Below are 14,528 nucleotides of genomic sequence, written 5' to 3'. Positions count from 1 at the left end.
CTTCAACTGTCCTGTCCTCCATTAATTCCCCTCACTAGCTATGCTCTTCTCTCCAATCGCTAATGGCTCCATCCACTCCCTTGCCCTCTAGGCTTCTAGACAGCTCTAACTTTCTCGTTTCCTAAAGTGAGACAACGACAACCTTGTACAAGTTCATTTCTTCCCTCTTTAACTTCTTGGAATAGTTTAAATTTTGTATTCACATTAGAAATTCTTGAAACAAGAAGAGGCTGAGGAGACTGTCTGACGTTCACTTTTGGATGTTGCTTTCCATACCACTCTAGATCAGGTCTTCCCAATAGCTGAGATTTCTGTGCCTGCACAAGATTATCATCAGGGAAAGTTTCATTCACACAGTACGTTCCACCTACTGGGAACTTTACCTTATTACAAAGAGGGAAGACTTCATCTCAGGGAGGCCTACAATAATGCTCTTTTTTTCAACTAGCCAGAGCCTGGTCTTGTTATCTCCAGAGATGCCTCAGACCACTAAGGAAAGAGTTATTTACTTGCTGCCACAGTAATAGTTGTAGTTTCTCTGAGTGTAACGTCACTCTTGAAATTGAACAGCGATTAAGGAGAAAGATGGAAGAATTTGTTCAAACCATGGTGAAAGCCTGTGGTCTCCTTGCCTCTCCATCTCCTATGCAATTTCCTCAACTTGTACTTTCTCCCTGGACCTTTCTTTACTCTAGGGGCTGTAGATAATCACATGGGCTGTGCAGACAGTGATTCCTCCTCTTCCAGAGCTGGTGAAGCTGCCTGGCTTCAGAGTGCCATAACGTCACAGAACCTGGTCAGAGCCATGCTACTGTAATAACATAGTCCTTTGATAGGCTCCAGGGAAGTAGGTTACAAATCTCTGCTAAAATATCTATTTCAGGTAAAGAGGTTTCTTCCACCTCATTAGGAAGCTGATCCATGGAGTGAAGTTGTGGAAGATAACGTATGAAGCTGGCAGGCAGGAATAAAAGTCTGAGTCAGTTTACAAGCATCAGGAAGATCATGTAATATCAGATGAGCAGAGGTGGGTGTATCCATTCTAAGCCTTGAATTAGTTAGCAGGTGAAACTGCCACCCTCCAAAGGGTTAAACCCAGTGCAATCATCCTTCCAAAGTTATAATGTGGGGGTGGGGCTTTGCTCTGAGTTACAGAATTCAGCCAATGGAAATTATAGGCCTTTTGATGCCGCCACCCCAACTGCAGCAGGCTGGGCAGCACTTAAAAGGCTGAGCTGCTCCAGAGGCAATTTAAAGAGGGGATGGGGGAAGGAGGCTAAATGGCTCTGTGTAGCCCAAGCGATAACAAACCAGGCCCTGCCTGGATAAAATTCCAGCTCAGGTCTGTGACCTCACCAGAGCCCCTTGGTGGAATCCTAGTTCCACATTTCACTCCCCTCTTTTTTTTTTTTTTTATTATGATTATTCTGTCTGTTTGCTGTGGATGCAGCCAGACCAGTGAGGCCAACTCTTAAAAGTTGATGTGATAGGAATCTGTTGGGATTGGCGGGCAGCCCTCTGTGAAGCCTTGGACAGCGGGCTGGCTTGGTTGGAGCAATCCATAGTGTGTTTCCGCCAAAGCATTTACAGGATTTCAGCTCAGCAGCCCTCTCCTCTCACTTCCGGTAGCTTTTATTTGCTGCCAGACCATCCCCAAGCTCCAGGCCGCTGGGGCAAGGCACGCAGAGTGAGTGGAGTGTTGTCACCTGCACCCCCACCCCACCCCACCCCCCGGCAACCTTGAAATACCAAATGCAACTTTTTTGTATATGAGGTTTTAAAACCTCCTTAAAAACAAAGTTTAGACACCCAGCTGCAGTTTAGTTGGGATTCTGCAGGCGGGGGGTGACCTGTACGTGGCAAGCTAAGTTCCATTAGGAAACTGCTTAAAATGCCTCATATCTCAGACTCCTTTCCCTGAGGCCCAGTTCTCCTCCTAGCAAATACAAAAGGTTTCTGCCTATTGTGAAAACAATCCAGCAGCCAGAATGGATGCTAAACATGCAGCTATATTATCTTCTCCATCCAGCGGGACAACTTGCACGAGGAAGAGGTCCTTCACGCTATGGGATAGTGCAAATGTTTTAGATTTCCACAATTCACACACACACACACACACCCCTGCTACGGAGGGCTGCTGCTGGCATCTCTTTGGACACAGCAATTTCAGCATTGCTTCAATCTTATAAACATTTGGCTTGGTGCCAAAGATCTTAGCCTGATGCGGCTGCCATGCAAGAACAGGCCAGGATTGCATCAGCCCATTACACACAGCTGCCCCGATAGAAAGCTGGTGGAGAATCTTACCTTGCTTAGGGCATTGTGCATCCCATAAGACATTTAACTTTAAAGCCAAGGGGATTCCTAGTCCTGCCCCTTGAGAGCGAAACCCTTGGCCAGTACTGAGCAAGTAGAAGTTGCCCCATAACATTTTACATTCATTGTTACTCTTAGGCCAAAAATGAAGCTGTAAACTAGAGCCAGGAAAGCACTAACCCTTAGCTCCCCAAGTAGATTTTTCTGTATTCACCACGATGGTGTCCAAGTCTGTGCCAAGACACCTTTTAAAAGAAAGGGGGAGACTAGCTCCAACTCCTTGCCTGAGCATTTCCCTAACCAGCTTGACAGGTTTCAGACCTGATGCACAGGAACTGTGGTTGGGGCGTTTGGGAGCTCTAGCTTCTATTCCCGGCTCTCCCACGGTCTTTGTGAGACCTTGGGCAACTCACTTGGTTACTCATCTCCAAAAATGAGGCTAACAACCCTACTTAAATTGTAAGCTTTTCAGGGCAGAGGCTTGTATGTGCATTGCCTTGCAAATGGGGTTTCTCAGTGGGGCCTCTAGGAATTACTGCTCCACAAATACATGTGCTATGTACTTTTTCACAGTGACCATAAGGTCAAACTTCGCTGGTCAAGACCCAGCTAGGATGACTCTCCTTCCAGGGGAATGGGATCCAATGCTGAGCTGCTGCGTAGCAAGGAGGCATCTTCCTTAAATTGACAGCAAGCTTCTCGCTCTGTGTACGATAATTGCATTTCTAAGACTAAATGGTGCTGCTTTTTTAATGAGGAGAAAATGTCAGAACAAGAGTTTTACAAAGTCATTTTAAGTAATTACTTCTGAAAAGCAAAATAACATTTTCCCCTTTACAACACAGTAGCCCAGTTTAAAATCTCTTAGAATTAGACAAGCACCCCTCTGTAGACGGGGTTGCAGAGATTCTTACTGCTTGCAGCAATATTCAGAAAAGAATAAGGACGGTTTCCTTCTCCTTTGCCTACACATAAGGAGGGAAATTAACCCTAGTTTAGAGGGCCCAGAACAAGGCTAAAGCCCTCTTTAAACCCCTTGTGCTGGTCTCTGCACAGGGATAAATTTAACCTACTGTGTACAAAATTAACCACGTGTAACCCAAATTATCCTTAAATTATTTAGACGCAGGAGCTGAGTCTGGCCTCCAGTTTGTGGCTAGTTACAAGTACATTTGATAAACAGACTGGCTGTTTACACGCAAACACCCTGCACTGTCTCATAATCGCCTTGTTTGTAAAGCATGTAGGATTTCTAGAGTTTCTGGAAATGCGGGAGTAGCAATGAGCTGGCTGGAGAACTAAATCAGGGCTAATGGCCTCTGGCTGTGCTGGGGAGCCTGATCGACTGTATGCATTCATCTCCTACAGGGCAGAAATGAAACACATGCTTATGGAAACTAGCTCGTGATGTTCAGCCATGTGACCATCATCTGAACTCACGGCTGCTGGCAAGCAGGATGCTCCCATGCACTTCTGCTAAGGGGTAGCTCTGGACTTTACACAGGCCGGGTGGAACACTTCTCCCAATAAAGAGCATTCTAGCATTAAACCCTCCAGAACTGGAGCCAACTTTAAAAAAAAACAAAAAACAAAAAACTTGCATTGTAGTGAAAAACTCCCAGCTTAGCTCCCCTCTGTATTTGGGAGCTGAAGGTTACCAAACCGAATTTAGTTTTTAATTCCTACGCTGGGAGTCATCCCCAGTTCATTGGATCCACCTTGTAACAGAAATACTATTTCAAGATAGGCGTTGAAAACCTAATTTAAAAACAGCTTGAAAGGTGGTAACTCACTGAGGCAGTGGTCCTGATGTCTGGGAAGCACAGCTGTTAAGCTCAGTCTGTAACATCCCTCGGGGGAGGGCGGAAGTCATAATGTGCTCTGAATATTGGCCTGGTTGGCGCCCATTGCACTGATGCAAAATCACCAAGGTACAGGACTGCCCAGTCCAGAAGGCACTGGGGCCTCTGGCCTGGGCAGCATAGACCTGCAAAACATCTGTGGGGCCTGCCAACATCTCTGAGTGGTTTATAGCCCCTTTGCCTGTTCAGCCGGTAGAAAGGTGCTGCAGTGCAAGAGTGAATTCCCCTGAATGGGGTCACACAGCTGGAACAAGGAGGCAACGCTTTGACCCATATTATCATCTGTGCTAATGAAAGAGCCCAGCTCCACTTTCAGCTCCAACACTGAGTGGCTGGACTGGAAGGCTGCAGGTCAAAAGGTGGGTTTGGTTTTTGTGTTTTCTTCCTGGAGCAAACTTGACCTGGGAAATTGCTAAGGCTGGAAAACCACAGAACGCCGTGTCTTCCAAAGTCCCTTCTCAGAGCAGAATTGTGCTTTGAGTGAATGGATGCTGTAAAAGCAGCTGTCCTCAATGGAGAAGGGCAAATGCAATGGCATCAAAGATGACTGGTTTTGGTAAAGGAGCCTTTTTCCTTTGAATGAGCAGATTAACCAACCACTCTGCTTTCTCTTCCTCTCTTTAAGGGAGGATGCTCTTCCTCTTAGCAGTTGTTCTGTGCAAACAATGGTCTCAAGAGACCTAGGGTCTAGTTGCAGTATTGTCACCAGAAATCATGAGATTATGTAAAAAAAAATAGATTTGCTGCTCCCTTTTTGAGCCTCGAGGGTGCACAAGGGTTACATTTTGAAGCTTTCTCCACAGCCAGGAGAGCTGGAAACTTACTTTTCCTTTAAGAAGGAAGGCTGAAATCATCACATATCCCCTTGACTCCAGGAGCTGGGGCTTTAAGGAAAACAAGCACAAGGCTCATGACAAAATCATGGGAATTGGCAGCACTGTCCTTGTTTTCAGAAAACCCGAGGAGCCACCAAACACCACATGGAGGTGTTAAGAGAGCAGGGAAGTCGTGGCAATGACAGCCTGGCTTTCACCAGGATCCCATCGGAAAAGTGAAGTCTCCATGTGGGTGCAGAAAACAATCACCCTCCATAAGAAATTTCCTCCTGCTACCGGGTCTGCTGTGAGGTCACACAGCGTTTCTTCCCCCACTGACTCTTAGTTCACTGCCTGGACCATAACCCGCCTTCTCTGTCTGCACTGGAGCTGGCTAACGCCTCTGACAGGCTTGCAGTGCCCTCCTCTTCACACCCTGGCTCTGGAGAGCTTCCCAGCAGGACATGCAATCTGCTTCTGGCTTTCAGTAGGCTTGACTGGCGTGGGAGACAAAATCAAGGACCCAGCTCATGACTCTGTGTGGCGTGGCTGCAAGGTTATGCTCTGCGCAAGGCAGGCAAAGGTCCTGCTGTCGGTGACTGCTCAGCCAGGCTATTTCCTTTCCTCCCCCCACCCCCACTCTTTAGGTTCTTAGCCTCTAGGAGCTTTATCATGAGCTAGCGATTGCCTTGTATCACCTCCGTCACCAGACTGAGTAGGAAAACAAAGGGAACAGGGGATGGCAAAGTAACATTTAATGACTTAACCCCCTCAGGGTAGCTGCCTGCAGGTTGTTTACTGAAGCTTTCCTCCAAGGGGAAACGCCAAAGTCCCAGAGCCAGCCTGTGTTCAGGCTCCAACCCAGAAACCAGCGGGCCCTTGAAACTGCCCCAGGGCCCCACAGGAAACGCAATTGCCAAGGTAGGAGTCCAGCTGGTGCCACTGCATCTTGCTACCCCCTGCCTGGGGTACCTGAGGCAAGATTCTGGAGAGGAAGCCTCTGTGACAGGAGTGAAGCAACCTGGGCACGGAACAGTTGCAGCAGCGCAAGGAGGCTGAGCCCAGTGGCTTCGTTAACCTAGACCTACGGGGCCATGCCACTGGGTCTGCACATATGAGACTGAAGAAGAATTTGGCCTCATCTACAGCGTCTTCCTTATTGAGAACATGCTTTACGAACCCAGCTTGACTCTCAGCTCCCAGACTGCGGCACTGGCACTTCAAAAATATCTGAGCAAATCAAATCTGGAATCATCAGGCTGCAACTCCCACGGAGCCTCCTTCGAATCACGCTTCCACGCAGGACTGCCCTTTGGCTTTGATTCTCCACAGCCACCTGAAGGAGCTTCCATCACTGTCCTCCAGTTCTCAGAAGAACAGTGAACTTAGTATTTGCAGCAACAATTGAAACCAGGCCAGTGGGGGGTAACCGAGGTGTTTACTTAGGTCCCACAAAAAGTAGGGGCTACTGAATTTCTTTGTCAGGGCTTGATGCATTTTAATTTTTCAGTATCAGGCACAAAGTCATGCATTAACAATAAACCAACACATGGGCATTGTATAACTTAGTTTTAGTCATTGCATTTTCCTTTACTGGGGACACACAGTTCTTTGGTTGTTTGCAACTTACTCTAGGGAAGAGTGAAGGGGGTCCAAGTGAACAGGGTTGATCTTTGTATCTTTTTCTCTGCAGTCAACAGGTCAGACTCCTTCCCTTGTACCTGGTCCAGTGGCTTGTGTACTAGTCTAAGACTTAGAAAATCCATGTTCAATTCCCTGGTCCACCACAGACTTCCTGGGTCATCTTGAGCAAGTCATTCCCTGAATTCAGTTGGTTCCTGGGTCCAGTGGTCCCTCCAGCAAGGCTTGGGGGAGGGGGCTTTAGACACGGCCAGGTGTGCACCCGCCCGCCTCCCAGGATTTCCAATAAGGCCCTTGTACCTGGTTTACACTGAGAGGGTTGTGGTGACTTCAGTGGCCTCATGCCAGTTTGATACTGGTGGTAGTAAGAGCAGAATCAAAATAATTGGCCTGATTCTCAGTTACGCTGTTCTGCGCTGTGGTCAGTGTGTAAGTGGTTAAGTCACCTGTGTGTTCCCTGCATTCTGGGGCTCACCCTGTTTCAGGTCCACACGCACCTCCAGCCCTCGACTGGAGACTTTCCATTAGCAGTATCCGTTCGGCCTGTGCATGCATCCAATACACCTTCGGGCCGTGCACTCGATATATATGGCTGCTTGGGAGAACCGCCCTCAGTTCCTTCTCAAATGTCTCTGCCTGAGACGGAGCCCTAGCCTGTCTGTACCTCCTGTGAGCCTAGGAAGCAGCGGGTAGCCGCAGGGCAATGGTTCCAGTAGTGCCCTGATCTGCCAAGCTGTGGCAAGGGGCTGGGAGCAGGGCTGGCACAGAGCTCTTAAGCTTGCTCTGCACCAGCTGAAGGGAGCCTTAGGCAGGGGTATGCTGAGGGCCTTGTCTCCCCTTTTAAGGCCCTTTTACAGTGCTAGAGTGCACTCAAACGGCCTTCATGCTAGCGCCAACTGGGCCTGTTATTTTCTATATTAGACTGAACCCAAGTGATTCCTCCACTCTAGGGTTACTCCCATAGATGCTGGGAGCCCACACCCATTCCTGACTCCATTCTGGTCTGTGAAACTCTTCCCCTATTTGTCTCTCTCTCCAACCCCAAGATCCTGATGTTGCTTTTCTGTTTTACTCTGAGCCCTGGACAAGGGTTGGCATTGACGTGTGTGTGTGTGTGTGTGTGGGGTGGTGCTGGGGTGTTATTCCAAAGGTAGGGAGGACAGAAACCATTACTGAGCATTAGACAAAGAAAAATGACTTCCTGGTTCTCAGTTGCCATCCGTTTTGCTGGCGCAACAGGGCTGGTAGCAGTTCTTGACCAAACGCCATAACTTACAGCAGCTATTAAACTAAAACATGATTCAAGCCCCTGTCAACTCACCGGTGAATCATTAACCGGAGCTGCCTCCCCTGGATTCAGCCATTTGCAAGTGGCCCAGGCATTGTGTGCTTGGGGACTGGTTGGTCTCATCCTATTGCTCGGTGCGGGAACTGTACATCCAGCTAAGGGCAAAACACACTGCGCCCAGCCTGTTCTGCCAGGGAGCTGAAGGCTGCTTGCCTGGCCCAGAGCGTTCTCCCCAGCAAACTAGGCCGAGTTCAATTCCCTGGCTCTGCCACTGACTCCCTGGGCAAATCGCTTAACCTCTCTGGGTTTCTATTTGCCACCACTACCCCGCAGAGGCAGTGAGGATACACTCCTTAATGATGGGAGGTGCTCATGTGCCCTGGGGGAGGGGGGATAAATAAGGACTAAGACAGACAGGTTTTCCTGAGCCAATAGGCTCCTTTCAGATCAATGTATAACCACCTGCTGGCTGTAAACTTCTCCTTTCCCTGAATTCCTGCATGGGGCGTTTCCACACTGATGCCTTCTACTAAAAGCAAAATGCCTTAGCCAGCAGCGGCTGCCCTCCCCAAGGGCTGGGATGGGGAGTCTCTGCTGTGGGGGTTTTATATGGACAGATTCTCAGCTCGCTCTTCTTTGATATAGAAAGGAAAAAATGAGCTGGGCTAGCAGCACCTCTAACCAGACGGAGGAGCAAGTTAATTCAGCCTGGAAACCCTCTTGGTGCTGCTACTGACTTTAGCAGGAGTGAGGCCTTAGTTCTCGGCTGAATTTCTGTCCTCATGCACGGAGGAGGCCTCCCGGAGCATGTCAGCATCCTGCTCTGACAATGCACCTCAATCCTGAGCAGCAGCCCCAGGGTTATTCCAGCTCTGGGCCTCCACCCCCAGTGCTGCCAACCGCTCTCGCTCCTAACCAGCATACTAGCTCACCTTGCCCCTTCTCTACCAGCCCTAGGCAGTTCCTAGGCTAGCCCAGTGGCGCTGGTGTGCCATGGGGGCTGACTTGCACTACGCTCGTGCCACTAACTATCTAGGAGGCTCAGGACAGCACATGGGGCTGACGTCCTCTGGGCAGAGCGAGCCCGCAAGGCACGTGACTGTCGCCCTGGGGTGTAACAGGGGAGCCTTAGAACCAGGCTTGCTGTTCTTGCCATCGGCTTCCACCCCGTGGCTACTTGAACAAGGGGTGTTAGCCAGGCAGTGCCATCAGAGTCACTGTGGGGCTTTGGAGGCCTTGCCCCTCCCTGTCAGAGGTTACCCCAGGGCCGCAGCTGCAGGGTGGAAGGGTGAGGCTTAGCTGCAGCCATTTTGTTGAACTGCTGCTCTCTTGTCCTTCCATTTTCCTGTACTTCAGCCAAGAGGGCAGGCCCAGCGGAGCCACCCCGGGCTCTGCACAGCATGTGACTCTGTGGGGCTCACGGGCTCTGCCGCCTGCCTCTCCCTCTCCCTTCTACAGTTTCAGACAGGGCTAAGCCTTTACCCTCCCCCACTTTTCCCAACACTCCCTCCCGCACCCTGGAAACAGTTGAGGCGGCTGCTTGCTTGTGCAACGTCACCAAAGGGGAAGAAAACCACAGGCGCCCACAACCCCTCGCCCTGCCCCACCCTGGAGCTGCAGCCCAGGAGAGCTGTAGGAATCAAGCGCACAAAAGTCCTTTGCAATCATGCTGCCAGTGCTCCCCACGCTTCCCCCTCCCAAAGTCACAGCCAGGATTGAAACACAGAGCCTGCCACGGGGAGGAATCCAGAGCCACTAGCGCCAGCTGAGGAATGACCCTCCAGGGAACCTCCCATAGATTAAGCCAATAAATCATTTTGGGCTCCAGCCCAGTCTCTCTGCACCATTCTTCCAGCCAGTGGATAAACGCAGGAGAGGGCCAAGCAGGTCGCAGCATCCCCGACGCTGGGGCACCACGGAGGAGGCAGGCTCTGGGCAAAGGCCAGCGTGGCCCAGTAGGAGAGGGTGAAATCTAGAGCTTAACCCTTTGGCTGCTGCAAGTATGGTGGCCTATGCTCGCCCGCCCCTTTTGAAAACCCTCCGTCAGCAGGCAGGCTGGGAAACGCCGGCAGTGCAAGGGTTAACACAGTGAGCTCTGGCCCTACAGTGACACAGATTAGCTGTCACCTGTGAAATGGGGGCGGGGGGGGGGAGAAGTGGCATCTGTAAAATCCCAGCCAGGCACATGGGGCCTAGCACGATGGGGCGGGGATGCTGTAAGGGGCGGGGGGTGTAACTGGAGCCCTGTGGCCTCTGAAACCCTGCTGAGCTGGGTGAGCTCAATCTATCCCCTAGCGGAGGCAGGCTGCATTGCAGCGTAGGCCCAGGCTTGGCCCTGCCCCAAGAAGCCCAGACCCGGGGCGGGGGCAGAGTCGTTGGATGCAGGGGCATCTCCCAGCACGGCCTGCCCTGCAGAGCCATGTGTGGTGTTGTGTGTGTGCGTGTGTTTTAAGCGAGCGCCTCACAGTAACTGCCCATCCCTGCTGCGCCACGTCTCGTCCAGGCAAGTGCCTGTGATGCTCAAAAATGGGGGGGAGGGGCCCACGAGGAAGCACCGTTTTTCCACCCCCACCCCTCCAAGACTGCCTGATGTTGTAGGAACAGCGCAGACATGCAGGGTGCTCGTCACACTCAGGGCACGAACGCAACCGAGCGTGCATGCTTTGTCTCCAGTACCGCCGAGGGGCTGGAGGTAAGGGGCGCTCTGGCTGGCCGGGGAATGCCTGGTCACTATCTCTCCTTCCATGGGGAGTAGGAGAGAACCCACGTCTCCCCGGGAGCGGGGGCTCCGGCGAAGCCATGGCTGCAGCCTGCAGGGAAGGACCCCTGCTGCACGTCTGAGATACCCGGTCCTGTCTGCTATGCGAGATCTTGGTCTGACCATCTGCAATGTTGTTAAGTCCGATGAAGTGAGCTGTAGCTCACGAAAGCTTATGCTCTAATAAATTTGTTAGTCTCTAAGGTGCCACAAGTACTCCTTTTCTTGTTGTTAAGTCTGCGGCAGCTGAGTGATTATGAGCCCTGATTAGAGTTAAACCAAGAGTGACCTTGCTCTGAAACGTTCACCAGCTTAGGAAGCAGCAGGGAGCTTGGTGGCCAAAGAAGGAACTTTTATAAAATAAAAATAATCAAACTGGAGCCAGTAATTGCTTTAATGATTCCCTCCCCACACCCATCCTTCCAGCCCCGGGCTCTGAGTCAATGCTCCGACCCCCACCGAAGGACAAATGTGACCCTCCAGTTGGGGGGGGTCTAGGCCTCCCGGGGCCTCCCGCCAGGCTGCAGGTGCTCAAGCGGCCTCAGCTGCTCTAGCCCTGAGTAGGGGATACAGGGCCATGTAAGGGCTGTGGACTCCTCTTGCTCCCTTGGGTCCCAGGGCAATGCTGCCCACCACTGATCATCACTGCCTCTGACTGAGGCTTGACAGCTCAGGGACCAGGGGCTCAGGGAGTTTCACCTGGAGGTTGCTGTTCAAAGCCAGCCCAGGTTAGCAGTGACCTGTCTGACAGGTTCAGTGCCGTGTGAAATGCCAATTACCGTGGCACCAAAGTGCCCTACATGCTGATTTAATTGGCACCCAGTGGCTCCTCCTTCCCAGATGCCAGAGGCTTCCCTCTCTTCTGCTCTCCTTGATCCCCGGTGCAGTCTGGCCATGGTGTGGTTACTGAGGGAAGGCCTGCAGCTTGACCTGAAAGTGGCCGGGGGCCAGAGAGGGCTCAGTCTCGTCTCCTGTGGCAAGGAGTTCCGCAGCTCGGCAATTGCTGGTGAGAAGACTTGGGCTTCTCTAGCTGTATCATCCCCTGCAGCCAGGCTATTGCTGAGGTCACTGGCTCAGGGAGCCAGAGCTTTGAATTCAGCCTGGAAGGGAAGGGGAAACCCGTGGAGGGAGGGCTGGTTGCATAAACCCCTGTTGTTCTTCCAGCGGGTGGCACACCGTGGGGCCTGTGCTGGAGCAGAAAGGGTGCAAGGAGACAGCTTGCCCAGCATCTTGGTTGGCAGAATCCCCACGGCCATTTGGATCAAGCTGCATCCAGCTGCCCCCGACGCTATCTCGCTGGCCTTGGATTGTCTTGGTGGTCATGGAGGCTGATGCCCAGCTGCCAGTGCCAGTCAAGTCTTTGCGGTCTCACAACCACAGTGGATGTTGAAGAAGAAGAGCCAAAATTTTGCAACCTGTGGGACGCCACTGGGGAGGGGTCCTGGGAGGGGCTTTCTGGGAGCTGGTGGAGGAGGAGTCAGGTCCATTGTGGTGCTGTTCTACTTACTCCAGTTGAGACAAGGTCACTGGTGGCAAAGACCTCGAGGGGTCTAGCAGCAGGAGCTGCCCTGTTCCTAGTGCAGGAGTGTCCATCTCACACCTGGCCCCCATCATTGGCTGACTGGCGGAGAGCCCAAATGGGCCACAGAGCCTGTTCAATCCCTCTTCCCCTCGCCTTGGCCTGCAGTCTGGGGAATGGTGAAAGCAGAGATGCAGGGGGAGGAGCTTGCCTGTGGTTCACCTGCCCAGCAGATGAAATTCAGGATTCTTAGTCCTACCCCCTGCCCTGCAATAATCCTGTTCCAGGTAATGGTACGTCCAGCTGGGTCGGCAGGACCGGGCCCAGAACTGGCACCAGAAGCTCCCTAAGGAAGCTGGCCTGAAGGAGTGTGTCGGGCTGGCTCTGGGCATGGCCGAGGCTGCTTTCCCTTATGCGCAGCGGGAGAACTCCTGGCCAGTGGCGCAGTGGCGTGGCTCTCGTCCTGCGCTGGAGAGGCGGGGCTGCTCCAGGCACCGCATGGGCCTGTTTACACTGCACCGCTCCACAGGCACTTTTAAAAAAGCCTTAAATAAACCCCAAAGAGCGACGGGTAGGAGGTGCGAAAACCAGTTTTCTGGAGTGACCAGCCCAGCCCAGGGGCGAGTGGGAGGCAGGACATGGGAGCAGCTCTCTGGGGAGGAGCAGATCGCACCTGCCCAGCACCATTGCTGCTTGTGGGAGTTGCTGCCTTCGGCCTGCAGGCTGATTCCACGCAGAACGCTCCTTTTAATTCTGCTCCTGCTGTGCAAAGAGTGACATCTGCCTTGGCCAGCTCGGCCTGGCTCCTCCCCTCCGGCAAGGATACTCCCGCCTGCCACCAGCTCAGCCCAGCTCCCAGTGGTTTGGCCAGGGCAAAGTTCCTCGCAGGCTCATTGTTGAGAGCTGCTGGCTTCAATCTCTAGGCAGGGAGGGTCGGGCACCACTTTTGACCACCCTAGCGCTTTAGACAAGGTGCCATAGCAGTTTTCCCCTCTTACTCCTCCCCTAAGCTGTCAGATAATGCACCATTCTAATCATGCAGTAGTGAACCTAATACTACTTTTCCCTTTGCTAGAGCTTGTCAGCTGGGGAACTCAGGAACTTGATGCGTGTCATTAGACCCGTTGTACAAATGGGGAAACCGAGGCACAGAGTGGTTAACAGGATTTACCTGAGATCACACAGTCAGGCAGGAGCAGATCCAGGAGTCCTATCTCCCAGTCCTCCGTACCAACTTCCTAGGTCCTACTCCCTCCCAAAGCTGGGAACAGAACCCAGTAGTCTTGTCTCGCCATCTTCCTGCTGTAGCCCTCAATTCCCATGCCAGGCTGGCAGCAGAATCCAGCAGTCTTGATCCCTGGTCTCATCACTCTAAGCACCTGCCAACACTTCCTTCCCACTCGTGAGTTACTGCTTTACATTTAAAGTGCTGCCAGGAATAACAGGGTGACAAAATGTCAAGAACAGATAAATCTATAATGTGGGATAAAATTGAACTCCACATCAGCAAAAAGTCCTGTTCTGACACCGTCATCGCTCCTGGTATCACTGGCATTTCAAGGGCCAGGGGCAGCTGGTAGATGTGACCCCACTCTGGCCATTTCTCAGCTGTGTCAGCATCTTAAATTCACACCCAGGTTTTTCTGCCTGGCAGAAGCTTTACCACACCCTGTCCAATCTGCCTGCATAGCACCTGTGCACACATAACCTCCCTACCAGGAGCCAGAGCGTAAGGGCTAGCTCCGAGTATATGCCCTTACAAAACCTCCAACCTAGGTCTGTCTCCTCCCTCGCTGTGGGGCTCGTGAACTGTACCAAACAAAACCCTGGTATCGGCTGACGGCTCTGGGCCACCACTACATTCCTCGGGGACACAGCAGCTCCCTTTATCCCAGTGAGGTGACAGCAAGGTTCACCTGGGACCTACAGTTTCAACCTGTTTATAACATTAAAATCCCAGGCTTCCAAATCAGTTTTCTCTAAATGTCATCAACCAGCTCCCAACACGTTATACAAACCTAGACCATTTGCCTGCTGCTGAAATCCAGCCATCTCTGGTACTGAACACAGCAGTTCTTTAAACATGGGGGCGCGATGGTGCCCAATCGATCCCTGTGCAGAAGGGCCCCAGCATGTGGGGGGGGGTGAAGGGTCAAGGGTCAGCCACATCTGCAGCACCCTTCCTGCACAGAGACAGTGGTCTCTAGAATCTGTGCATGGTGAGGGTCATGCATTCCCTTCCCGCATCCCAAAATGCAGGCTGTTCACCCCCTTCTTTTTAACCGTTTCTTGCCATTCCCCATTCCCCTTAGCAGAGCCATGGCCCCTC

Source organism: Dermochelys coriacea, chromosome 25, assembly GCF_009764565.3.
Source record: "Dermochelys coriacea isolate rDerCor1 chromosome 25, rDerCor1.pri.v4, whole genome shotgun sequence".
NCBI lineage: Eukaryota > Metazoa > Chordata > Testudines > Dermochelyidae > Dermochelys > Dermochelys coriacea.
Note: the sequence above shows the minus strand (reverse complement) of the source record.